The sequence below is a fragment of the Bos taurus genome, unplaced genomic scaffold (genome assembly GCF_002263795.3).
Source record: "Bos taurus isolate L1 Dominette 01449 registration number 42190680 breed Hereford unplaced genomic scaffold, ARS-UCD2.0 Leftover_ScbfJmS_713, whole genome shotgun sequence".
Taxonomy (NCBI): domain Eukaryota; kingdom Metazoa; phylum Chordata; class Mammalia; order Artiodactyla; family Bovidae; genus Bos; species Bos taurus.
Window position 1 is genome coordinate 384,523 of NW_020192012.1, and position 26,349 is coordinate 410,871.

The window sequence follows — 26,349 nt, forward strand, 5'->3', positions numbered from 1 at the left end:
CTTGGGTTTCTCTTACCTTGGACGTGGGGTAGCTCTTCACGGCTGCTCCAGCAAAGTGCAGCCATTGTTCCTTACCTTGGACGAGGGGTATCTCTTTACCACCGCCCCTTCTGACTTTGAACATGGAATAGTTCCTCTAGGCCCTCCTGCGCCTGTGCAGCCACTGCTTCTTGGAGGTGGGGTAGCTCCTCTCAGCCACCACCCCTTATCTGGACGTGGGGTAGCTCCTTTCGGCCGTTCCTACCCCGTACAGCCTGGCACTCTCAGCCACTGCCCCTGACCTCGGACGTGGGGTAGCTCCTCTTGGCCCTGCTAAGTGTGCAGGTCGCAGCCACCTGCACTAAGTGTGCTGGTCGTAGCCATACAACACAGCAATCCCACTGCTGGGCATTCACACCAAGGAAACCAGGTATAAAAGAGACACATGTACCCCGATTTCATTGCAGCACTGTTTTTCATAGCCAGGACATGGAAGCAACCTAGATGTCCATCAGCAGATGAATGGATAAGAAATCTGTGGTACATATACACAATGGAATATTACTCAGCTATTAAAAAGAATGCATTTGAATTAGTTCTGATGAGGTGGATGAAACTGGAGCCTATTATAGAGAGTTAAGTCAGAAAGAAAAACATCAATACAGTATATTAACACATATGTATGGAATTTAGAAAAATGGTAATGATAACCCTATATGCGGGACAGCAAAAGAGACACAGATGTAAAGAACCGACTTTTGGACTCTGTGAGAGAAGATGAGGGTAGGATGATTTGAAAGAATAGCATTGAAACATGTATATTACCATATATGAAACAGATCACTAGTCCTGGTTCGATGCATGAAACTGGGTGCTCAGGAATGACCCTGGGAGATGGGATGGGGAGGGAGGTGCTAGGGGGCTTCAGGATGGGGAACACATGTACACCCATGGCTGATTCATGTCAATGTTTGGCAAGACCACTACAATATTGTAAAGTAATTAGCTTCCAATTAAAATAAATAAATTAATTAATTAAAAAAAAAAAACTGTCCCTAAATAGTCAGGGGTAAATAATTTTTATCACAAAGACAAGAGCCTGGCACACAGTAGGTGTTCAAGTATTTCTGTTTAACATGAAGATTAAACCAGCTCTCTGAAAATGAATGATTTATTATGTCCTCATAAGCCAAAGAAGGCTGTCTATTTTTCTCTGACTGAGGAAGGGGGACCCATGGTCATGGCACTGGATGACTCCAGGAGAATGGCAAAAGATCTCAACTTCAAAGCACTCACTAAAAGTCTTCAATAACTTTAACATCTAGTAAAATGTGTCTCTGAGGTTATATTGTTCAGAAAACAGCTCTAGGTTTCCATTACCAGTCATGACCAAGTCAGTCTTTTTGGCTGCAGTTCTGGCGTTGATAGTTTCCTGCATTTGCTATTCTAGGTCTGCACTTCATGGCTCTAATGGCCATTTAATTTCAGCTTTTTCATCAGAATGAGTATTGCAGAAAAACCCAGCCAGCATTTCTGGCACCTTTATGAGCTGATCATGTATTGAATGGGGTCTCATTTAACCGTTGGAAGACTGTGAAATCTGTCCCCCTCAGAGATATAATTTGTGGACAAGTGCTCAATAAATTTAATTCTTCACTAAGGCATAATTTTCCTTTTCTTTATTTTTTGTTTGAAAGTGAAGAATTTCTATTTGAAAGTATATACATTGAGTATTGATGTCTTGGTTACACGCTTAAGCTGAAACTGTATTTGATTCTGTCTAGAACAGATATCAGATCAGATCAGATCAATACTCAGTCATGGCTGACTCTTTGCGACCCCATGAATTGCAGCATGCCAGGCCTCCCTGTCCATCACCAACTCACGGAGTTCACTCAGACTCACGTCCATCAAGTCAGTGATGCCATCCAGCTATCTCATTCTCTGTCGTCCTCTTCTCCTCCTACCCTGAATCCCTCCCAGCATCAGAGTCTTTTCCAATGAGTCAACTCTTCACATGAGGTGGCCAAAGTACTGGAGTTTCAGCCTTGGCATCATTCCTTCCAAAGACCACCCAGGGCTGATCTCCTTCAGAATGGACTGGTTGGATCTCCTTGCAGTCCAAGGGACTCTCAAGAGTCTTCTCCAACACCACAGTTCAAAAGCTTCAATTCTATGGTGCTCAGCCTTCTTCACAGTCCAACTCTCACATCCATACATGACCACAGGAAAAACCATAGCCTTGACTAGACGGACCTTTGTTGGCAAAGTAATGTCTCAGCTTTTGAATATGCTATCTAGGTTGGTCGTAACTTTCCTTCCAAGGAGTAAGCGTCTTTTAATTTCATGGCTGCAGTCACCATATGTAGTGATTTTGGCGCCCAGAAAAATAAAGTCTGACACAATTTCCACTGTTTCCCCATCTATTTCCCATGAAGTGATGGGACAGGATGCCATGATTTTCGTTTTCTGAATGTTCAGCTTTAAGCCAACTTTTTCACTCTCCACTTTCACTTTCATCAAGAGGCTTTTAGTTCCTCTTCACTTTCTGCCATAAGGGTGGTGTCATCTGCATATCTGAGGTTATCGATATTTCTCCCAGCAATCTTGATTCCAGCTTGTGTTTCTTCCAGTCCAGCGTTTCTCATGATGTACTCTGCATATAAGTTAAATAAGCAGTGTGACAATATATAGCCTTGACGTACTCCTTTTCCTATTTGGAACCAGTCTGTTGTTCCATGTCCAGTTCTAACTCTTGCTTCCTGACCTGCATACAAATTTCTCAAGAGGCAGATCAGGTGGTCTGGTATTCCCATCTCTTTCAGGATTTTCCAGTTTATTGTGATCCATACAGTCAAAGGCATTGGCATAGCCAGTAAAGCAGAAATAGGTGTTTTTCTGGAACTCTCTTGCTTTTTCCATGATCCAGCAGATGTTGGCAATTTGATCTCTGGTTCCTCTGCCTTTTCGAAAACCAGCTTGAACATCTGGAAATTCACAGTTCACATATTGCTGAAGCCTGGCTTGGAGAATTTTGAGCATTACTTTACTAGTGTGTGAGATGAGTGCAATTGTGCAGTAGTTTGAGCATTCTTTGGCATTGCCTTTTTGGGATTGGTATGAAAACTGACCTTTTCCCATCCTGTGGCCACTGCTGAGTTTTCCAAATTTGCTGGCATATTGAGTGCAGCACTTTCACAACATCACCTTTCAGGATTATGGAATAGTTCAACTGGAATTCTATCACCTCCACTATCTTTGTTCATAGTGATGCTTTCTAAGGCCTACTTGACTTCACATTCCAGGATGTCTGGCTCTAGGTTAGTGATCACACCATCGTAATTATCTGGGTCGTGAAGATCTTTTTTGTACAGTTCTTCTGTGTATTCTTGCCATCTCTTCTTAATATCTTCTGCTTCTGTTAGGTCCATACCATTTCTGTCCTTTATTGAGCCCATCTTTGCATGAAATGTTCCTTTGGTATCTCTGCTTTTCTTGAAGGGATCTCTAGTCTTTCCCATTTGGTTGTTTTCCTCTCTTTCTTTGCATTGATCACTGAAGGAGGATGTCTTATCTCTTCTTGCTATTCTTTGGAACTCTGCGTTCAGATGTTTATATCTTTCCTTTTCTCCTTTGCTTTTCACTTCTCTTCTTTTCAGAGCTATTTGTAAGGCCTCCCCAGACAGCCATTTTGCTCCTTTGCATTTCTTTTCCATGGGCATGGTCTGGATCCCTGTGTACTGTACAGTGTCACTAACCTCATTCCATAGTTCATCAGGCACTCCATCTATCAGATCTAGGCCCTTAAATCTATTTCTCACTTCCACTGTATAATCATAAAGGATTTGATTTAGATCATACCTGAATGGTCCAGTGGTTTTCCCTACTTTCTTCAATTTCAGTCTGTATTTGGCAATAAGGAGTTCATGGTCTTAGCCACAGTCTGCTCCTGGTCTTGTTTTTGCTGACTGTATAGAGCTTCTCCATCTTTGGCTGCAAAGAATATAATCAATCTGATTTTTGTGTTGACCATTTGGTGATGTCCATGTGTAGAGTCTTCTCTTGTGTTGTTGGAAGAGGGTGTTTGTTATGACCAGTGCATTTTCTTGGCAAGACTCTATTAGTCTTTGCCCTGCTTCATTCCGTATTCCAAGGCCAAATTTGCCTGTTACTCCAGGTGTTTCTTTACTTGCTACTTTTGCATTCCCGTCCCCTATAATGAAAAGAACATCTTTTTTAGGTGTTAGTTCTAAAAGGTCTTGGAGGTCTTCATAAAACCGTTCAACTTCAGCTTCTTCAGCATTACTGGTTGGGGCATAGACTTGGAATACTGTGATATTGAATGTTTTGCTGTGGAAACGAACAGAGATCATTCTATCGTTTTTGAGATTGCATCCAAGTACTGCATTTCGGACTCTTTTGTTGACCATGATGGCTACTCCATTTCTTCTGAGGGATTCCTGCCCGCAGTAGTAGATATAATGGTCATCTGAGTTAAATTCACCCGTTCCAGTCCATTTCAGTTTTCTGATTCATAGAATGTGGACATTCACTCTTGCCATCTCTTGTTTGACCACTTCCAATTTGCCTTGATTCATGGAGCTGACATTCCAGGTTCCTATGCAATATTGCTCTTTATATCATCAGACCTTGCTTCTATCACCAGTCACATCCACAGCTGGGTATTCTTTTTGCTCTGGCTCCATCCCTTCATTCTTTCTGGAGTTATTTCTCCACTGATCTCCAGTAGCATATTGGGCACCTACTGACCTGGGGAATTTCTCTTTCAGTATCCGATCATTTTGCCTTTTCATGCTGTTCATGGCGTTCTCAAGGCAAGAATGCTTAAGTGGTTTGCCATTCCCTTCTCCAGTGGACCACATTCTGTCAGACCTCTCCACCATGACCTAACCATCTTGGGTTGCCCCACGGGCATGGCTTAGTTTCATTGAGTTAGACAAGGCTGTGGTTCTAGTGTGATTAGATTGACTAGTTTTCTGTGTATATGGTTTCAGTGTGTCTGCCCTCTGATGCCCGCTTGCAACACCTACCGTCTTACTTGGGTTTCTCTTACGTTGGGTGTGGGTTATCTCTTCACGGCTGCTTCAGCAAAGCACAGCCACTTCTCCTTACCTTGGATGAGGGGTATCTCCTCACTGCCGCCCTTCCTGCCCTTCAATGTGGGATAGCTCCTCTAGGCCCTCCTGTGCCCACGCAGCCACGGCTCATTGGAAGTGGGATTGGTCCTCCCAGCCACCGCCCCTGGCCTCGGGCGTGGGTTGCTCGTCCCGGCTGCGGTTAGTTATCTGAAACAATCTAGGGGTCAGGAGAGAGGAACAAGTCTGAGAAAAATTTTAACACTGGATCCGTAGCTTGAAGCCAGTCTTCCAAGGCTTAGACATGACGTCTGCTGGTAGAGTTTTGCTCTGAGGGAACCAAAACTCCCTCAAGATAGTTTTGAGAGAGAGAGAAAAATCCGTGCAGTTTCAGTGGTGTCTCATGGAATCCCAGGCAGGAAGCTCAGCTCAGCTTCCCAAGGGACGAGGGACAGGAACGGGGAGGAAGGCTCTCTTGTCCCTGAGCTCTTCCTGTGTCTCGCCTCCCGGCCAGATATATAACACATATATTTCTCTCCAGGGCCCTTGGTCTTTTTAATCAATAGCAGTTGATGATAGGCCAGACGAGAAATTCAAGCAAGCCTTTACTGAGGCTTGTGCTGCAGCACAAAGTATGGACACAAGAAACTGATGCCGTGTTGACTCTTTGAGAAGAGTGGGCTGGTTCCTTAAGTGGGGTGAGGGTAGGGGAGGCTTGGCAGTTTAAGCCACAGGGGTCATTTATGTGGTCTGCCCCCAGTCTTGTAGTTGCTATGTGCCAGGATTGTAAACAGTTCCCTGCTTTGCTCCCAGCAGCTCAGAAATGCCAGTTGGCTTGTGGTGTTTTTGTATCTTACTGTTCATAAGTGCCTTTCCTCGTGTAAAGATGTGTTTAGTCTCTTATGATTTCTTTGTATTTTGTTGCTAAAGAGACGTTAGTCCAGGTGTAAGCACTCCCGTAGAGGGTTCCGGGTCCCAGCCTGTCTCATCACCTTTTGCTTGTTGCTGTGTCAGCTTAGACTATGTGAGGCTGTAGCCATGCAGTCAATGGTTGGATGGTTTGAACAGCTGTGCAGTCTGTTCCTTCCTTTAGCTGATGCCCTCGATGGGCTGACTGTGCAAGGCTCAGTCTTAGCTGGAGTTGCAACTGTATAAGTGCATGAATGATGTAGTGTCTCCCCTCTGTGTGACCTAGTATTCCTCTGGGGATTCAGAGGTAGGGAGGGCAGTGCCAGCTGGGGATGTGCTAAGCTTGTTCCCAGTAGGGTTAGTATGTGAGATGGGCCGGAAGGGTGGGTGGGGTCAGTACTCAGGGTGTCCAGGCAGAGGCCACCTGGGGAGTGTGGACTTAGGTGCTGGTGGGTCACTGGTGGGTATTAAGCTTGTGGACACTCAGAGATGCTGTAAGGAGATCAGGAGGGAGTTGTCTTGGGGTAGGTCAGTGGTATTGGGGAGGGCTAGGGAAGAAACCAGCAAAAGAAACGTTGCATTATTGAAATAACTAATAGTGAGTGAGATTCTGAAATTATGTTGTTTCCAGAAGAAAAGAAAATTGGGAGAGAGATGAATTGTGTCAGAACAGGTGAGAGCTGGTACCTGGCTGACAATGGGAGAGGTGGTGTGGAGAGAGAACTCAGGCTGCGGTGGTTGAAAGCCTGTGATTGTGTCCTCAGACCACTCTCAGTACATCCTGCCTCCTGATGGACACAGGCTCATTGAGGGTAGAAGTCACTGTGCTCAGTGTTAGGTTCTCAGTGAGCTTGGATGAGAGGAGGAAGGAATGAATGAATCCCATCTTCCGTCAGCTGATATTTGACAGAAATGAAAGGATCCTGTCTTTCTTTTCCAGCAGACCGGTTTTCACGTTTAGTTTTTACTCTTTCTCCTTTTTAAGTAGAAGTTTGCAATCACATTTATGACTCTGAGGCATGATAGATGGGGTGTCAAGAGGTTTAAGGTAGTAAATTACTATTTATGTGTCATTTTCTTTCTCAAACATCCTCACATGCTTGTTTCAGTTGCACCCCCTGTGTTGGTAAGAATTCAGTTTGCCTGTGGGTCCCAGAGTTACCCAGGTTAAAGCTGCTTACAGGGTTCATTTGTTTTTCTCTCATGCAATAATCCTTGTGAGGCTCTGAATGGGTTTCCAGAGGCTGCGGATACAAAGTACCACAAAACATGTAGCTTAAACCACAGGAATGTTTTGTTTCACAGTCCTGGAAGCTAGAAGTCTGAAATCAAAGTGTTAACAGGGTCAGGATACCTCTGAATCCGATAAAGAAGCATCCTTTCTTGCCTATGCTAGCTCTGAGTAGTTGCAGGCAAACCCTGGCGTTCCTTGGCTTGAAAGCCATCACCCCAGCCTCTGTCTCCATCATCAGGTAGCTGTATTTTTGCATGCCTATCTGTCTCTGCATTTCTCATGAAGACTCCAGTCATATTGGATTCAGGGCCCACCCTAATCCACTGTGAACTCACTTTAATTGATTATATTTACAACAAGCAAATTTCCAAATAAAGTCACATTTTGAGCTAACTGGGGTTCAGTTCAGTTCAGTCACTCAGTCGTGTCTGACTGTTTGTGACCCCATGAATTGCAGCATGCCAGGCCTCCCTGTCCATCACCAACTCCCGGAGTTCACCCAAACTCTTGTCCATCAAGTCGGTGATGCCATCCAGCCATCTCATCCTCTGTTGTCCCCTTCTCCTCCTGCACCCAATCCCTCCTACCATCAGAGTTTTTTCCAATGAGTCAACTCTTCACATCAGGTGTCCAAAGTATTGGAGTTTCAGCTTTAGCATCAGTCCTTCCAAAGAACACCTAGGACTGATCGCCTTTAGAATGGACTGGTAGGATCTCCTTGCAGTCCAAGGGACTCGCAAGAGTCTTCTCCAACACCACAGTTCAAAAGCATCAATTCTTCGGCGCTCAGCTTTTTTCACAGTCCAACTCTCACACCCATACATGACCACTCGAAAAACCATAGCCTGAACTAGACGGACCTTTGTTGGCAAAGTAATGTCTCTACCACTCTAGCTTTTCTCATTGAATTATGTATAGCATTTGCAAGACAAGAAGGAGTTTTCTTGTATGTGTTTGTCAGCTTTGTAGCAGTTTATAAGACTTGGTTTTATTCAGCTACTTTGCATCAATAGCTACTATGTGAGAGGTGCAGCCATTCCTGCTGTGGAAGAGAGAGGACATTGACTAAGGAGAAGAGTCAGTGATTGTGAAAAGATGCTTGTAAAATATTTTTTAAGAGATAGAAACTTAAGACTATTTTCTTTTTAGAATGATGACATAAGTGATAATTTATGACAAGTAGTGATATGATATTGACACACGAGGGGGAAAGCAGAGTGTACGGGGTTTGCATTCAGAGTCTATGTCATTGGTCTTGTGTTCTCAGCCTGTCCTGTGCCACCTGCTTCCTGATGTCCTGGGGAGGGCCTTCCTCTCTGAGTTCTAGCAGTGCCACATGGTGCTTGGCACGTGGTGGGATTTAGTTAGTATTTATGAAATAATTTCCTACCAGCTCACCTGTTTATTGTTGGTAACCCAAAAGTAAAACAGTGAAAATGCCCAGGTTCTAAATGTACTGGAGTTTGAAGCCATATTCTCTTATTAGAGAGGAACCAGTATACTTGTTGAGAAGGTAACAAAGAGAGCCCCATGGCCAGGAACTCTTTATCTGTTTTATACATGCACACACACATACACACATACACACACACACACACACATACACACATACTGTATATATGTATGTATATGCTATATTATATATATATATATGCTGTACTATATTATATACTTAGATGTACATATACTATAATAATAGTATATCACATACTATATACTATTTAATATTTCTCATGTGAACCAAGACCTAATAAAATTCAGTTGTAAAATGATAGGTAGGTATAAACGATAGGTATAAACCTTTATTGCAAATTCAAGAGAAGCAATTGTTTTGTTTGTCCTTTGTTTTTACAATATAAACAACCTACATTTTGCCTTTTTCTGTAGAACTTTCTGTTACTTGATGAGATAACACAGTGCCACCCTCTGCTGCCATCAAATGGTAAAACTATTGTGGATGTACAGGCATTTACAGCTTCTTGGGAAAAGGTAAGAAACCTTCCATTCCAAAACTGTAACTGCTAAAAGACCACTGGGACATAGATTTATTGGAAACTTTTGATATTTTACACATACTGTAAAATGTGACTTGCTCATTTACTGAGAATATGTTATAAAAATTGTCAGAATCAGGAATAAGTTTTGCAATGAATGGAGATTAAGTGTAAAATCAGCCTGAGGAAATTGACATGTTGCTGTTTTTCTCATTTTCAAGAGAGCTTTTAATTAGCACGTGTTGAACTTAAAGTGCATAAATTGTTCTTTTATTTTTTAGCTTATTTTTCATTATGTTTTATTGGAGAGTATTATGGCAGAAAGTGAAGAGGAACTAAAAAGCCTCTTGATGAAATTGAAAGAGGAGAGTGAAGAAGTTGGCTTAAAGCTCAACATTCAGAAAACTAAGATCGTGGCATCTGGTTCCATCACTTCATGGGATATAGATGGGGAAACAGTGGCAGACTTTTTTGGGAGGGCTCCAAAATCAGTGTAGATGGTGATTGCAGCCATTAAATTAAAAGACGCTTACTCCTTGAAAGGAAAGTTATGACCAATCTAGATAGCATATTCAAAAACAGAGACATTACTTTGCCAACAAAGGTCCTTCTAGTTAAGGCTATGGTTTTTCCAGTGGTCATATATGGATGTGAGAGTTGGACTGTGAAGAAAGCAGAGCACCGAAGAATTGATGCTTTTGAACTGTGGTGTTGGAGAAGACTCTTGAGAGTCCCTTAGACTGCAAGGAGATCCAACCAGTCCATTCTAAAGGAGATCAGTCCTGGGTGTTCTTTGGAAGGACTGATGCTAAAACTGAAACACCATTACTTTGGACACCTGATGTGAAGAGTTTACTCACTGGAAGAGACTCTGATGGTGGGAGGGATTGGGGGCAGGAGGAAAAGGGGACGACAGAGAATGAGATGGCTGGATGGCATCACCAACTCGATGAACATGAGTTTGAGTGAACTCCAGGAATTGGTGATGGACAGGGAGGCCTGGCATGCTGCAATTCATGGGGTTGCAAAGAGATGGACACGACTGAGTGACTGAACTGAACTGATTAAATATAATTCCCTGTGCTATACAATAGGATCACCTTTAAAAAACATATAGAGCACAAATACATCTTTTCTTAAAAACCCAGATCTAACATTTTGAGCTGAAATGTGAAGTGTAAGTTGCTTCAGTTGTGTCTGAGTCTTTGTGACCCCATGGACTGTAGCCCACCAGGACCTTCTGTCCATGGGAGTGGATACCCACCCCAGTATTTCTGTTGTTGTTGTTCAGTCACTCAGTCATGTCCAAATCTTTGACACTACATGGACTGCACCACGCCAGACTTCCCTGTCCTTCACCATCTCCCAGAGTTTGCTCAAAGTCATGTCCATTGAGTCGATTATGTCATCCAACAATTTCGTCCTCTGTGGTCCCCTTCTCTTCCTGCCTTCAGTCTTTCCCAGCATCAGGGTCTTTTCCAATAAGTCGGGTCTTTGTATCAGGTGGCCAAAGTATTAGAGTTTCAACTTCAGCATCAGTCCTTCCAATGAATATGCAAGATTGAGTTCCTTTAGGATTGACTTGTTTGATCTCCTTACTGTCCAAGGGACTCTTGAGTCTTCTCTAACACTACAGTTCAAAAGCATCAATTTTTTGTTGCTCAGCCTTCTTTATGGTCCAACTCTCACATCCATATATGACTAGTGGAAAAATCTTAGCTTTGACTATACATACCTTTATCGGCAAAGTAATGTCTGCTTTTTAATACACAGTCTAGGTTTGCAATAGCTATTCTACCAAGGACCAAGCATCTTTGAATTTCATGGCTGCAGTCACTGTCTGTAGTGACTTTGGAATAAAATCTGCCACTGTTTCCACTTTCCCCCTTTCTATTTTGCATGAAGTGATGAGACCAGATGCCATGATCTTAGATTTTCGAATTTTGAGTTTTAAGCCAACATTCACTCTTTTTCACTCTCCTCTTTCACCTTCATCAAAAGGCTCTTTAGTTCCTCTTTACTATCTGCCATCATCTGCATGTTTGAGATTGTTGATATTCTGTCAGAATTCTAGATTCCATTTTGTGATTCATCTAGCTTGGCATTTTGCATCATGTAGTCTGCCTAAAAGTTAAACAAGCAAGATGACCATATACAACATTGACGTACTTCTTTCCTGTTTTTTAACCAGTCTGTTGTTGCATGCTGCTTCTAGCTGTTGCTTCTTGATCTGCATACAGGTTTCTCAGGTGACAGGTAATGTGGTCTGGTCTTCACATCTCTTTAAACATTTTCTACAGTTTGTTGTGATCTCTACTATCAAAGGCTTTAGTCAATGAAGCAGAAGTAGATGTTTTTCTGGAATTACCTTGCTTTTTCTGTGATGTAACAGGTATCAGCAATTTGCTCTCTGGATGCTCTGCCTTTTCTAACTCCAGGTTGTACCTCTGGAATTTCTCAGTTCACGTACTACTGAAGCCTAGCTTGAAGAATTTTGAGTGTTACTTTGCTAGCATGTGAAATGAGCTCAGTTATGCAATAATTCAAACATTCTTCTGTCCATATGTGAATCCAGTAAAATTATGTTGATTATTGTTATATTTTCCACTTTCTAAAAAAAACTTGTGTTACTTTACTAAAATGTGTAAGTTAAATTAAAAACTTTAATTTGTAGACATCAGAGACCCCAACCCTACAAAAACTTTCCTTTACTGTCAGACCTGGTGAAATGTTAGCAGTGGTTGGACCTATGGGAGCAGGAAAGGTAAGTTATGGTGATGCAACACCACACCCCCTGTTAAATTCTCAGAATTGAGCCCAGATCTGTGTGTGACTTAGTTTGCACTGAGTGTATCTAGAACAGCATCTCTCTAGGTGTGTTCCATGAGACATTCATTTTACCAGAATGTTTCATGGCCAAATAAATCAGGATAAACCCCCACTGTCTTTTCCTTCTTGGTGCTTCACATTGCCCTGTTAGGAACTGCCTGTGGGGAATTTGGACGTCTCAGTGAAGAAAATTATCTATGTGACAGCTGTTCAGGATAGACAGAGACAATGAGGACTTCTTTTCATCTTAGTGGCCCTTCCAGAAAGTCTGGAGGTCATAAAGGCTCTTCCTGGAAGCTTTGAGCATTTCCTTCTGTGACTTGACGTGATCCCATCAGTACACATGTAGCGAATGTGAAACCACGTGCTGGAGATAAAGGTACAGATGTGAGCAAGATCCTGACTCTCTGCCTTTCAGAGGCAACCAAGTTCAGGGGCGAGACAGATATGCAGACATATTATTTCAGCCCAGTGTCATGAGCACTCTGATGGTATGGATACACACACGCCACATCTGTGTGATGTTGAAGATTGAAAGGAAAGGTGCACATGCACTTGGTCTGAAACAACAAAATACCGAAACCTAATGTGGGATGTGAGCTTCCCTGGTGGCTCAGTGATAAAACAATCCCCTGCTAATGCAGGAGACACAGGTTCGGTCCCTGGTCTGGGAAGTTCTCACTTTGCAATTGTGGAACAACTAATCCTATGCACCACAGCTGTTGGGCCTCTGCTCTAGAGCCTGGGAGCTGAAACTACTGAGCCCTTGGGCCATAACTGCTGAAGCCTGCCTGCTAGAGACTGTGCTCTTCAACAAGAAAATCCATACACTGCAATGAAGACCCAGTGGAAGCAAAAATAAATAAAAAATTAGAATTGTGGTATGGCAGAAACCAACACAACATTGTAAAAAATAAATGAAAAAAAAAGAACTAAAAATAAATTAATTAATTTAATTATTTTTTAAAATGTGGGATGTGTACATGAAGGGTGTTGATTTCCTCTATGATGGGCTTTTGCTCTGCAGACACAACTCACTTCAGAGTTCTTTCAGTTAATCATCTTTGGCTATATTCTTCACACATAGCTTTTTAAGAACAAGTATTTGTCAAGTGAAGGATACCAGATGCAGGAATAATTGCAAAAACATCAGATACATAAAATACACATCCTGCCTGGCTCTGCTAGAGAAGGATGTTAAGCATTCTCAATTATTCTTTGCTGAGTAGAATTTCATTTGAGGGGATACTCCGGCAGAGTAGATTGTTTATACTATTAATATATTCCTATCAGTCATTTTCATTGACCATTAGTGTTAGTTTCTTTTCTTTTCTTTTTTTTTGTCTCAATTGAGAGAGCTGTACTTTATTCTGTTCTGAAGGAAACATGTATCAAGCACCAGGGTGGGGTTGGCTGTACTCTGGGTTGTGTTCCCTCTTTAGTGCTGCCTGTTCACGTGTGCATGTTGCCGTCTATTGCAGTCGTCACTGTTAAGAGATCTGCTGGGGGAGCTGCCCCCGAGCCAGGGGAAGGTCAGCATGCTTGGGAGGATCACATATGTTTCTCAGCAGCCCTGGGTGTTTCCAGGAACTGTGAAGAGTAACATTTGGGACTAAATATGAAAAGGAACGATATGAAGAAGTAATAAAGGCTTGTGCTTTGGAATGGGTGAGTAATGACTTCTAAGTTGCATATACTTGAATTTCAAATAATGATAGTGGTTTAAACTACAAAATTTGTTAAATAAGCAGGCGTACATATGCTATCATTTTAATTCTTATATGTTAATAACACAGAGAATACATTATCTGAAGGGGGGATTGTTTCATTCTGTGAGGTTTTCGTTCACTTTCAACTTTTTTAATGGAAAGTTACAAGTATTTACAAAAATAGAGAGCATGGTGTAATGAGCCCTCATGTACCAGCCCCAGCTTCAGCCAGAATCAGCTTGTGGCCAGTCTTGCTGCATCCCTACCCATGCCAGCCCCATACCCACCCCAGAGTATTGTGGAGCAGATCCTAGACCTCAAATTAGTTCATCTGTAAACATTTCATTATTTTTCTCTAAAAGATAGGAAAGCTTTGGGGAAAAAATCACTACTTTATTTCACCTGGAAAATACCTCAAATTCCTGAATATCACCCACCTGCTAGTCTGTGTTTACATGCTGCTGATCATCTCACTGAGAAATCTTCACCACTGTTGGAAGCCACACAAGGTCTGCCCCCTGCACTTGGCTGATGCCTCCTTGGTCCCTTTCAGTCTGTGAGTTTCTCTCTCCGTTTCATTTTTGACTTGTAATATATTATTTTAAGAAAATAGAATGCTCCTAAACTTCTTTTTAATACTGCATAATTTCACTGAGGGAGACTGTTTTCAGAAATGGCATTGTGTTTCACAGAGAATGGTAAGATGAAAGGTTGAACTGTATATTGGGAATTAAATAAGATTAGTGAATAAATTATAACTAAACTTAAGCAATATAAGAATACAATTTGGTAAAAAGAAAGGAAAAAGGGTAAATAATGTTAAATACTATGTTACTCTCTCAGGTTGTAAAAACTCAGTGAATAATAGCATTAAAGGTCTCCCCTCAGGATCTTTCAGTGCAGTCTGGACATCTGACTGCTCTTTTGTACTGTGAGGAAAAAACAGGGACAGATTTTTAAAGTTGTGGTGTTGAAGGCTCCAAACCTTTTACCATTACCATTACCTTTGTGAGGAAATGGTAATTCTCCTGAACAACGGCTTGAACATCATAGGTTGCATCAGGTGTGTGTGTTCATGCTAAGTCACTTCAGTCGTGTCCAGCTCTGTGGCCCTATGAACTATAGCCCACCAGACTCCTCTGTCCATGGGATTCTCCAGGCAAGAATACTGGAGTGGGTTGCCATTTCCTTCCCCAGGGATCCTCCCAACCCAGGAATCAAACCTGAGTCTCTGTCTCCTGCATTGGTGGGTGGGTTCTTTACCACCAGCACCACCTGGGAAGCCCTGCATCAGGTGAGCAGCATTTTACAATGATGTGGACACACAGAATTGCTTGTTTAATGGGCCTGCTTCTTTACTTCAGGTTCTTGTTCATGGGTGACTGTACATTTGCAGAAATGATGTCAAGTTAGCAGGGATGAGCTAGATTTTTATTAAATGGTCTAGGTACCATATAAGAAGGGAAAGCAAACATGGAACAGTGAGAACAGTAGCCTCCATTAATTCAGAGTCCACGTGCAAATCATTTTTCTGCCTTTCACACATGTGCATGCACACATGTAAAAAGGTTTATGAGTTATTCATTCTTTATGAGTGCTTTCGATATTCCCATCTTCATTTTATAGTTAGTAAAACTGAGGCCAGGACAGATGAGACACCTCATCTCTACATTTGTAGCTCAAGTTCAGATCCTTGGGACCAATGCTTTGCCGCAGCCTCGTGGGGTTACTGGACCACTAATGTGGGCAGTGTTCTGGGGCTTCACCCACATGGGGCATGTGTGCAGCACAGACTTTGGTGGAAGGGGCCCTGCAGGACTGGGATGCACAGCAGTTCCTCTGTACATGATGTGACATTTATAAACATGGACTTCTCTCCTATTCTGCTGCATAATTGGGACATGAATTTGGGTCCCTCATGCCCATCCCCTCCTTGGCAGGAAGGGCCCAGTGTGGAGAAGTAGTGGAGAGGAGAGTTCTGGCCCCAGGCTCATCACTTGCCCACTGTCACTCTGGACACGTCCTATTACATGCCTGGACCTCTGATATTTCTGCAGCAAAATGAGGACTTTGGGTCCGAGGGTTTCAAGGAGGTTTTCTTGCTGCTCTGAAATGTCATCTTGTTCATCAGAGGTTAGCAAGGTCTTTACAACACCTGGGAAGCACTTAGTAAGTTATGAGAGCATCTGCTTATCTCCTTCTGGATCCCAGGTATCAGTGGATGGTCATAAGGCACACACAGGAAATAGTGGCATCTTGGAGTTAGTCTGCCCATAGACACAGAGACGGCATGTCTGGTAGAAAAGGCTTGGCCTTTGGAGAGAAACAGTCCTGGGTAGTGACTCCAAGTGTTTGTCTCAGTTTCCTTTCTTGTTAAATGGAGGAGGGGTGGGATTCCTGTAAAGGCTAAAGACAATGCCTGTGAAATGTAAACAAACCAGTGTTTCAGTAAATGATGACCATTGTTGCTATTCTAACCTTTTTCTCTCCATCCATCTATCCATCTATATAAAAATAATAAAGATTTCTCCTTATTGTTCTCCTTACTCCCACCTCCCCCAAATCCTGGAGGTAAAGCCATGAAAAAGCAGTATTTATTTATTTATTAAAATTTTATTTAATTGTAGGATAATTATAATATTGTGATGATTTTTCTATACATTAGCATGAATTGGTCATGGGTATACATATGCCCCCCATCCTGAACCCACCTCCCACCTCCCTACCCACCCTGTCCCTCTAGGTTGTCCCAGAGTCCTCACTTTGAGTGACCTCCTCACTTTGAGTGACCTGCTTCATGTGTCAAACTTGCACTGGCCATCTACTTTACATATGTTAATATACATGTTTCAATGCTATTCTCTCAAATCATCTGACCTTCACCTTTTCCCACTGAGTCCAAAAGTCTGTTCTTTACATCTGTCTCCTTTGCTTTCTTGCATGTAAGATTGTTATTACTGTCTTTCTAAAAGCAACATTTTTATATAACATATGTTAAAAACAACTAAATGTATTATACTAGATTAGATTGAAGTAATCATTTAAGTTCATTGAGCTGAAAACTTTTCTGGAACAAAATAGCGAGACATGAAGTAATCACACTGACAACATCAATTCAGGCTGATGACATCAACTCCAAGGTCTAGGAGTCAGAAGGTTCAGGAATTGAGTCCTGGTTTCTCTGTTGATCAGGTATGAGGTTTTGACTGATTGATCCTTACAAGCCTGTTACTTCATCTGTAAAATGGAGATATTAAGACTATCAACCTCATGAGTTTGTTTTGAAGATGAAATGTGGTCGTGATTTTAAAGCACCTGCTTGCTAGGGACATAAAAATCATTCTGTAAGTATTAGAATGATTTTGAAAACAAATTAATTCTTAATCATAAGCTCAGTCAGTTTTTGGTAAAATTACATCCATAAAATGGGACATATAAGAAAGAAGGTATCTGAGTATTAACTTCCATTGTTTGAGTTGGTATTTCTGTAGGTGCTCTACACACAGTTCATTGTATGAATCAACAATATTCTGTTACCATAATATAACCAAATAGTGTGCAACATTTGTCTCCATGTTATCTTTAAGGCTTTTGAAAATGTTTAGTGAACAAATCTTTAAAGGTATCAAATTGATAAATTCTAGTTTAATATTTTCCCACATAGATCACTTACTTGGGCATTTTCTTTTCAGACTGCCTTGACAACCATAGGATAGTAAGTTTATTGACACTTACATATCCAAGTGTAGAGGCCTTTAAGTCTTGAATTACTTAAGTGTTGTTTTCATTTCAAACATACTTTCAGTCACCACCTGGACAGCATGATGTGAAAGAGCAGAAGGCTCTGAACTGACATGAGCTGGTTCAGATTCCAGCTCTTCTGTTTAAAAGCTGACCAGTGATGTGGTCCTCACTCAGTCTCAGTTTCTTCATCTGTGAAATGGGGCCAACACTTACTGTGCAGCTTGGTGTGAGCATTAGAGATAATCAGCATCAGGTTCCAGAACAGAGGTTGGTGCACAGATCTTACCCTCCCAGGAGCTATGAGAAGCCATGTGCACATGTACAAATGATGGAGCAGAATAAGACGGGTCCTTCACGAGAAATGAGAAATGTAAACAGAACCCAGCAGGAAGAGAGACGAGTCCAGGATGGTTCCATGGGAGAGTGTGTTTGGGCTGAGCCTGGAAAGATGGGTGGGATATTTACAGGCCATGAGAGGAGGGGCAATTCTACATGGAAGAAAAGCTGTGAAGGAAGGCAGGGCTCCTGCTGTTTGACTCTGGAACCCAGCCCTCCTCTGCCAGGGCCTCACATCTGGCCACATTAACCATTTCAGCAGTCTGCTTCGTGGTGCTTCTACTGTAAGTCTCAACCATCGCTGAAGAGCCCTTGATGTGCTTCTGGACGGATGGCATCAAACCAGCATCACCATTTCCTAGTTTTCCTCTAGTGTGTGTGTCTGCTATTCAGTGAGAATTGGTTAAATTTTGGGGCTTCCCTGGTGGGTCAGACAGTAAAGAATCTGTCTGCAATGCAGGAAGACCTGGGTTCACTCCCTGGGTTGGAAAGATCCCTTGGAGAGGGAAATGGCAACTCACTCCAGTATTCTTGCCTGGAGAATTCCAGGGACAGAAGAGCCTGGTAGGCTGTAGTCCATGGGATCACAGAATTGGACACGACTGAGTGACTAACACTTACTTACTTAACTTAGAGGTGACAAATATGAATAAGAACACTTTCTTGTCAGTGAAAGGAACTATAATATATGCCCAACGCAGGCTTTTTCCCTTTAATCAGAACATGTTGGATGAGAAATCAACTTGACTAGGTTTTACTTCAAATCCCCCAAAATGTTTTTCCCCTTGGTGGCTTGTTCATATATAATTTGTGAAGTCAACAACATATTCAAAGTATTACTACCAGACTCAGAGATAGTTTCTAATTTCCTGGAAAGAGAGGCCGTGAGTGCTTTTTCTAGCATGTGGTTAATATTGCTGTATTACAACGTGGTGCTATGTTAAGAAGAAAACAAATTTGAACAACATAAAGCATAAAAACTAAGTGGAACAGTTTGCAAGGACTGTCAACAGTGAAAGAGAGGCCAAGTAATTGTGTGTGGGGGCATGAGGCTGAGAACTTAACATAAAGCTCGTTTTTTCAATGAAAACCAAAAGCAAGAGATGGTGTTAATTTCTGAGCTCAAGAAAGAAAGAATGTGAGGTAATTATACATTATCACAACAGAACATTTGCTCCCTTTCATCAGATGCACCTCCATTAAGATTTGAGTGAGTGGAGAACCTGTGTGTGTCTGTGTGGTGTCAGGGAGGGTTACGATGGAGTCTCTTTCTTCTGTGGTGGTCATGTGCTTTGTATGTTATGATTCGCACTGTAAACAGGGTCCTACTGTTGGCTTGATGAGAAAATAGGGATCAGTCACCAAGAGCAAGTTATAATCAACTCATGTCCTTTTTTCATTTGTGGAGGTATTCATATACTTCTTTAGATTTTCACAGCATCACAGCATCCTTGAGTTCAGTGATGCTGGTTTCTGCAGCACATTCTATAGAAGAGGAAAATGAGACTTAGGGAGATCAAAGGACTTGTTTGTCATGGTGGCACCAGTGAGCTACTTGCTTTCTCCCCAGATTTGTTGCAGTAGAGACAAAGAAGTAAGGGCTTCATCTGCAGAAAGGTACTGCTGTGCATCTTAGGTTGAGGCATGGGGGGTTTAGTGATAAAAAATCCAAACCCTGTCTATGACAGAATGTGCCAATTGATAATTATAGGCAACCTAAGACTTCTAATGAAATACCATGTAACTTAAGTCTAAGGCAGAGGAACCAGAGATCAAATTCCCAACATCTGTTGGATCATAGAAAAAGCAAGAGAAATCCAGAAAAGCATCTACTTCTGCTTCATTGGTATGATAAATCCTTTCACTGTGTGGATCACAACAAAGGGTGGAAAATCCCTAAAAGAGATGGGAATACCAGACCACCTTACAGGCCACCTGTGAAACCTGTATAGAGGTCAAGATGCAACAGTTAGAACTGGACATGGAACAACGGACTGATTCCAAATTGGGAAAGGAGTACAAGGCTGTATATTATCACCCTGCTTATTTAACTTACATGCAGAGTACACCATGTGAAATGCCAGGCTGGATGAAGCACAAGCTGGAATAAAGATTGCTGGGAGAAATATCAATAACCTCAGATATGCAGATGACACCATCCTTATGGAAGAAAGCAAAGGGGAACTAAAGAGCCTCTTGATGAAGGTGAAAGAAGAGAGCGAAAAAGTTGACTTAAAACTCAACATTCAGAAAATTAAGATCATGGCATCCAGTTCCATTACTTCATGGCAATAGATGGGGAAAGAATGGAAACAGTGACAGACTTTATTTTCTTGGGCTCCAAAATCACTGCAGATGGTGACTGCAGTCATGAAATTAAAAATGTTTGCTCCTTGGGAGTAAAGCTATGACAAACCTAGACAGCATATTAAAAAGCAGAGCCATTACTTTGCCTACAAAGGTCCATGTAGTCAAAGCTGTGGTTTTTCTAGTAGTCATGTATGGATGTGAGAGTGGACCATAAAGAAAGCTGAGTGCAGAAGAATAGATGCATTTGAACTGTGGTGTTGGAGAAGACTCTTGAGAGTCCCTTGGGCTGTAAGGAGATCTAACCTGTTACTCCTAAAGGAAATCAGTCCTGAATATTCATTGAAAGGACTGATGCTGAAGCTCCAATACTTTGACCACCTGATGGGAAGAATCAACTCATTAGAAGAGTCTGATGCTGAAAAAGATTGAAGGCAGGAGGAGAAGGGGATGACAGAGGATGAGATGGTTGGATGGCATACCCAACTCAGTGGACATGAGTTTGAACAAGCTCCAGGAGATGGTAAAGGACAAGGAAGCCTGGAGTGCTGCATTCCTTGGGATCACAAATAGTCAGACACAACTGAGTGACTGAACAACTACTTAAGCCTGATTATCTCATCATTTTGGGAATGTTCTCGTCATCTATTCTTTTTTTTCCTCATGGCACTCTGGGGAAAATAGGCTGATTTGTCTATTTGCTTCTTAAATAATAGTCAAATATAACTTTTGATCGATTCCCAGATCCTCAAGTTACAACTTTATTTCCTTCTTAGCTTTGAGTTTGTCCTGCTTTCACAGACAAGCATCTGCTTAGTCCAGCTGATCTGCTGGGTGTCCTTTGAACACACTGTTTCTTTCCTTTCAGTTTTCCTGCCCAGCTTGCTCTTTCTGCTCCCATTTCTTATACAGACCTTGTCTGTCATTTACTTTAACTATCACTGTGAAGACTTAAGTGTTATTCCTTCTCTGAAAGTGGGAAGCTAAGGCAGAGATCAGGAAAATTTCTTTTGAAGAGACACTCATTCCTTGATAAAAACCAGTCCTGTGCCTTTGCCAGCCTGGGCCACCAGCTCTCACACCTGTGTCTCTAGCACAGACCTTCACATCTGCCTGTCCAGCTGCACCGTGACATCACCGAGAGGTCATCTCAGTTTGTCCACAAGCGAAGTCTCCTAAACCTGTATCCACCATCTTCCCCAACTCAGTAAATGGAGACTCTGTCCTTCCCCCTCCTCACCCCAAACACCACAGTCTCCTCTTCTCTTACAGCCACACCCATGCTGTCAGCAGGTCTTTCGGACTCCACCTTCAACATGTGCCTGGAGTGTAACCCCATCTCTCCATTCCCACTGCTCTCACTCTGGTCCTGACCACCATCATCTCTCACCTCGATTATTCCAGTAGCATCCTCATTTGTATCCACCCTCACCTTTCCCCACTTACTGTCTTTTTCTGTAAAGCACAGGAGCGATTCCTTAAAACCTCAAACCAGGTCTGTCCCCCTCCTCCTGTTACTGTGGTGACCACAGGCTCCTTCTGCTCTGGCTCCGCTCTCACTCCCCTCATTATCACTCTGTTCTCCTGGCCTCCTTGTCCTGAACCCCTTGGGCATCTCCCTGTGGCCCCTGAACTCGCCCTTCCCTCTGTGTGGAGCAGCCTCTCCAGGTCTGCCTGAGCCCCTCCTTGCCCCAGATCTACTCACACCTCCTCTGAGCAGAGCCCTCACACTCCAGTGTGGACTCACTTCCCTCCTTTACTCTCCACCCCCCTGAGCCAGCTTGCTTTTCCTTCCTGTCCCCAGGCCTTGTGCTCAGGTTAATTTTCCATATCATCTGTCTTCCATCATGGAAAGAAACTCTAGGAGCTTTGTTTCTTCACACCTGAGTTCAGTGTGCCCAGAGCAATGCCTGTCATATAGTAGGTCCTCAGTAAATATCTGTTAAAATGGTCAAACACATAGATGCTGTGCAAAACTACAGAATGAATACAAAAAACACTGAGAGTGTGTGTGTGTGTCTGTGTTTTTTTTTTTTTTTTTTAATGTTCAAGATCACAGTTTAGTTACTCTGACTGATACCCATTGCTCTAGCTTCCCAGGTCGCTCAGTGGTAAAGAACCCACCTACCAGTGCAGAAGACGCAGGAGACACTGATTCGATCCCTGGGTCAGGAAGATCTCCTAGAGGAGGAAATAGCAAACCACTCCAGTGTTGTTGCCTGGAGAATCCCATGGACAGAGGAGCCTGACAAGCCCTAGTCCAATGGGTTACAAAGAGTTGAATATGACTTAGCAGCTGAGCATGTATGCACGTTAATCAAATACTTGTATGAGGAACTAATGCTAAAAGTGTAAGATGGTAGTAGAGCACAATTTATATCTTTTTCTTTCCCCTCTTTTCTATATGTATAGGATTTACAGCTTTTGGAGGAAGGAGATCTAACTGAGATAGGAGATGGAGGAACACTGCTGAGTGAAGGACAGAAAGCCCGGGTCAGCCTCACCAGGTAAATGGGGTTTCAGTTGCCATCTGCCCCCTCTCCTCCGCAGCTCCTAGTGGACGTGAGCACACAGACCCTGCTCACCGCGTGGGCCTGTGTGAAACAGGGTCTTGGTCCTTTCCCTGGGCTCCTGGAATGAACCTGGAGTTGTTGGATGCCGTCATGATTGAGAGATGAGACCCAGGGAGTGTGAAGTGTCCTCTCCTGACATCTCTCTGTGTTTTCTAGAGCTGTGTATCAGGATGCAGACATCTACCTCCTGGACAATCCGCTCAGCACAGTGGATGCAGTAGTCAGCAGGGACTTTGAACAGTGAGTTTGCTCCTGTTTTCTATCATTTCTTCTTTCCAAGAGCCCTGTAGAGATGAGGGAAGAGAGCTCAGGCAGGTCTTTGTGCTCCAGGAGACTCAGCTCCCTCTGCCCTGGTGTCCCTCCCTCCCCTCCCTTCCATCCACAGAAGATCCATCATAGAGAAATCTTGCATCCTGATGAGGTCAGGACAGGAAAATACAACAGGTGCTTCCAGTTTGTGGGGGCCAGGGGGTCCATGCTTTAGGGAGTGACAAATAGATGGCAGTTTCCCTCCTGCTACTTGCAGTTGGTTACCAGATACTCTGGGTGGATTCAGACCCCAGGAATAAGAAAGATGATATAGGGTTTTTAAATCAGAGAGTGAAACTCTATAACCTGGTACTTGGCTGCCAGTTTTTTTCCTCCATCATTTGCTTAAGGCATGTTAGAGGCGAAATTTTGGGTACTGACATAGGGCTTCCATGGAACAACCCTGTTGGTTTATGCTTGTTATTCTATCACTTTGGAAATAAAGTCTTTATTAAGTCTAGACTTAATAAAGTCTAGAATTTGAGAATCATGTATTCCACATCTGAGTATGATTTCAATCATTTCAAGTTATTTCATGGATGCTTACTAGAAGTAATACTTAGACCTACAATGTAGTGTCATCTATAGTCTGGCTTGAATCTTGACTCTTATTCCTGTTTCCAGAATGTAGAACTTGTCAGTAGCTCCTGGTTGGCTACACAATGACTAAAGTAGAACAACTCTGATTCTTTTCTGTGTATAATGTGTCCTAAGACACACTGACTGAGGCCTCTTATGGAGTCTAGACTGGTCTTTTTGAAAGCCTTGCAAACTTGTTTTTCTTCTAAAACAGCCTTCACATCTCCCCCACGGTCAGGTCGCTTGCTGTTGTTCACTTTGTTAAAGCCAATGAGCCTTCCAGCTGCACTTATAAACACCCTGCACGTATAAACACTCTGCTGTGTGCACTGAGATCAATACCCTTACAGATGTTACTGCATAAACCTCTTAGTTTACAAGAAGGAAGGTGAGCCAGGAGATGGAAGGACCCACAATGTGCCCAGAATAAGGGAGACTGGGATGCCCAGCTCTCATTCCTGCTTCTGAGGAATCTGTCTCTATGTGGAGCTTGTTAAGACAGATGTCTGGGAAAAGCTCAGCCTAGTCAGGGCTTAGAGGGTTTTTAATACAGGATAGTAAATGCAGAATGTAAAGTGGAAGTGTCAGCTGGAGGCTTTCACTGAAGTTGGAAAGGTCCCTGTGCCTGGAGCTGGGCAGGAAGTGCCATGGGGGCCTGAAGGCTGGGCAGGTATGTGGAGGCTGAGAAGAGGTCCCAGTCCTTTGCTGAAGGAAGAGTAGAAGAAGCTCAGATGTGGAGGGAGGTGAAAGTAAGGCTGTGAGAATAGCAGGCACATCCTCACCTGGAGGAGGCGGGGTGTACAGGAGAGAGGAGCTGTTTGGGAATTCTCTCTGTCAGGTCCTGTGTTTCTAGGACTGTGTCCAGGCTGTTCTCATAGGATACCAGAGCTGGGTGGCTTAGAAATAACAGAAGTTTATTTCTCAAGGTTCTGGAGGCTGGAAAAGTCCTAGTCAGGGTGCTGAAAATTCAGTCTGGTGAGGGTCCAATTACTGCAGCCTCATGTGGTGGCAGAGGTGAGGGAGCCATGTGGGTCCCCTTTATCAGAGCACTAATCCCTTGCATGGAGGCTCCACCCTCATGATCTGGTCCCTCCTGATGGCCCCACCTCCTAATACCAACACAGTGGCGATTAAGTCTCAGTGTATGATTTTTGAGGAGAACAACATTCAGTCTATAGCAAGTTGTCACAGATGGAGGTGCTCAAAGAATAGAAATTAAATTTCTCACAGTGCTTGAGGCTACAGGTTCAAGGTGTGGGTGGTCTGGTTTCTCCTGAGACCTCTCTCCTTGGCTTCTGACCACATCCCCTCACTGTGTCCTCACACGGTCAGGGTTTTCTCTAGTAGCAGTGAGCAGGGGCTACTCTCTAGTGGTGGTGCATGGACTTTTCATGACGATGGCTTCTCTCATCGCAGAGCCCGGGCTCTATGGTGTGTGGGCGAGTAGTTGTGGTTCCTGGGCTGCAGAGCATAGGCTCAGTAGTTGTGGTGCATGGGCTGAGGTGTTTTGTGCATGTGGGATCTTCCTGGACTAGGGAGTGATCCCATGTCTCCTGCACTGGCAGGTGGATTCTTTGCCACTGAGCCAGCAACAAAGCTCCCTTTTGTATATTTTTGCTTATATGTCTGTTGCCTTAGAAGACTGACCAAAGAAAACATTTGTATAATTTATGTCAAAGAATATTTTGCCTATAATCTCTACTGGGAGTTTTATGGTGTCATGTCTTATGGTTAAGTGTTTAAGCCATTTTGAGTTTATTTTTGTGCATGGTGAGGGGGTGTGTTCTAACTTTATTGATTTCATGCTTGTGTCTCTGTCCTTATGTCTTAGTCTCTTCATCTAAGCACGCCAGTCAGATTAGATTAGGTCCAGTATAATTAAGCGTAATGATTACCTCTTGAAAATCCATGACACCAAATTCTAAGGTACTGATGACTCAGGTGACCACATGTGAATCTGAGGGGACACGATTGATTTACAGCAAGTCCAGAATAGCAAAGCAGAGACTTCAGCAGAGTCAGCAAATGTGAGAGGGAGGCCTTTGAGGAGGTTGGGCTCTGGACACTAGGAGCTGGCTAGAAGCTAGGATTCCACGTCCACTAAGCGGGCATTGTTAGACTTTGGTGGAACCTGCCCTTGTATAAAGAGAGGGCAGTGGCACCCCACTCCAGTGCTCTTTCCTGGAAAGTCCCATGGACGGAGGAGCCTGGAGGGCTGGAGTCCATGGGGTCGCTGAGGGTCGGATACCACTGAGCAACTTCGCTTTCACTTTTCACTTTCATGCATTGGAGAAGGAAATGGCAACCCACTCCAGTGTTCTTGCCTGGAGAATCCCAGGGATGGGGGAGCCTAGTGGGCTGCCGTCTATGGAGTTGCACAGAGTTGGACACGACTGAAGTGACTTAGCAGCACCAGCAGCAGCCCTTGTATAAAACGTGCTTAGTGTTGGGGTGATAAAAGAGTTGTGGAGATGGATGGTGTTGATGGTTGCACATTAATGTGAACGTACTTAATGCCACTGAGCTGTATGCTTAAAATGGCAAAAATGGTAAATTTCATGTTAGGTATATTGCTCACATATAAACCTGAATAGTAGCACAGAATCCTTGAGAACAAGAGGGAACAGGGCAGATGACACATGGCATTGTCTCAAGCTCTCTGATATGACCCCCCCTTTCCCAGCCTCTCCCATTCATGACTTGATGAATTTTCCCTTAGAGAACTGCCTTGTGTCTTGTCATGAGTTCAAT

General features: G+C 43.1%; 1 pseudogene; it reads left to right on the forward strand.

The window, feature by feature from the left end:
- The window catches only part of LOC100847383 (ATP-binding cassette sub-family C member 4-like), a 131,126-nt pseudogene that overhangs the window by 52,058 nt on the left and 52,719 nt on the right, over positions 1–26,349 (forward strand).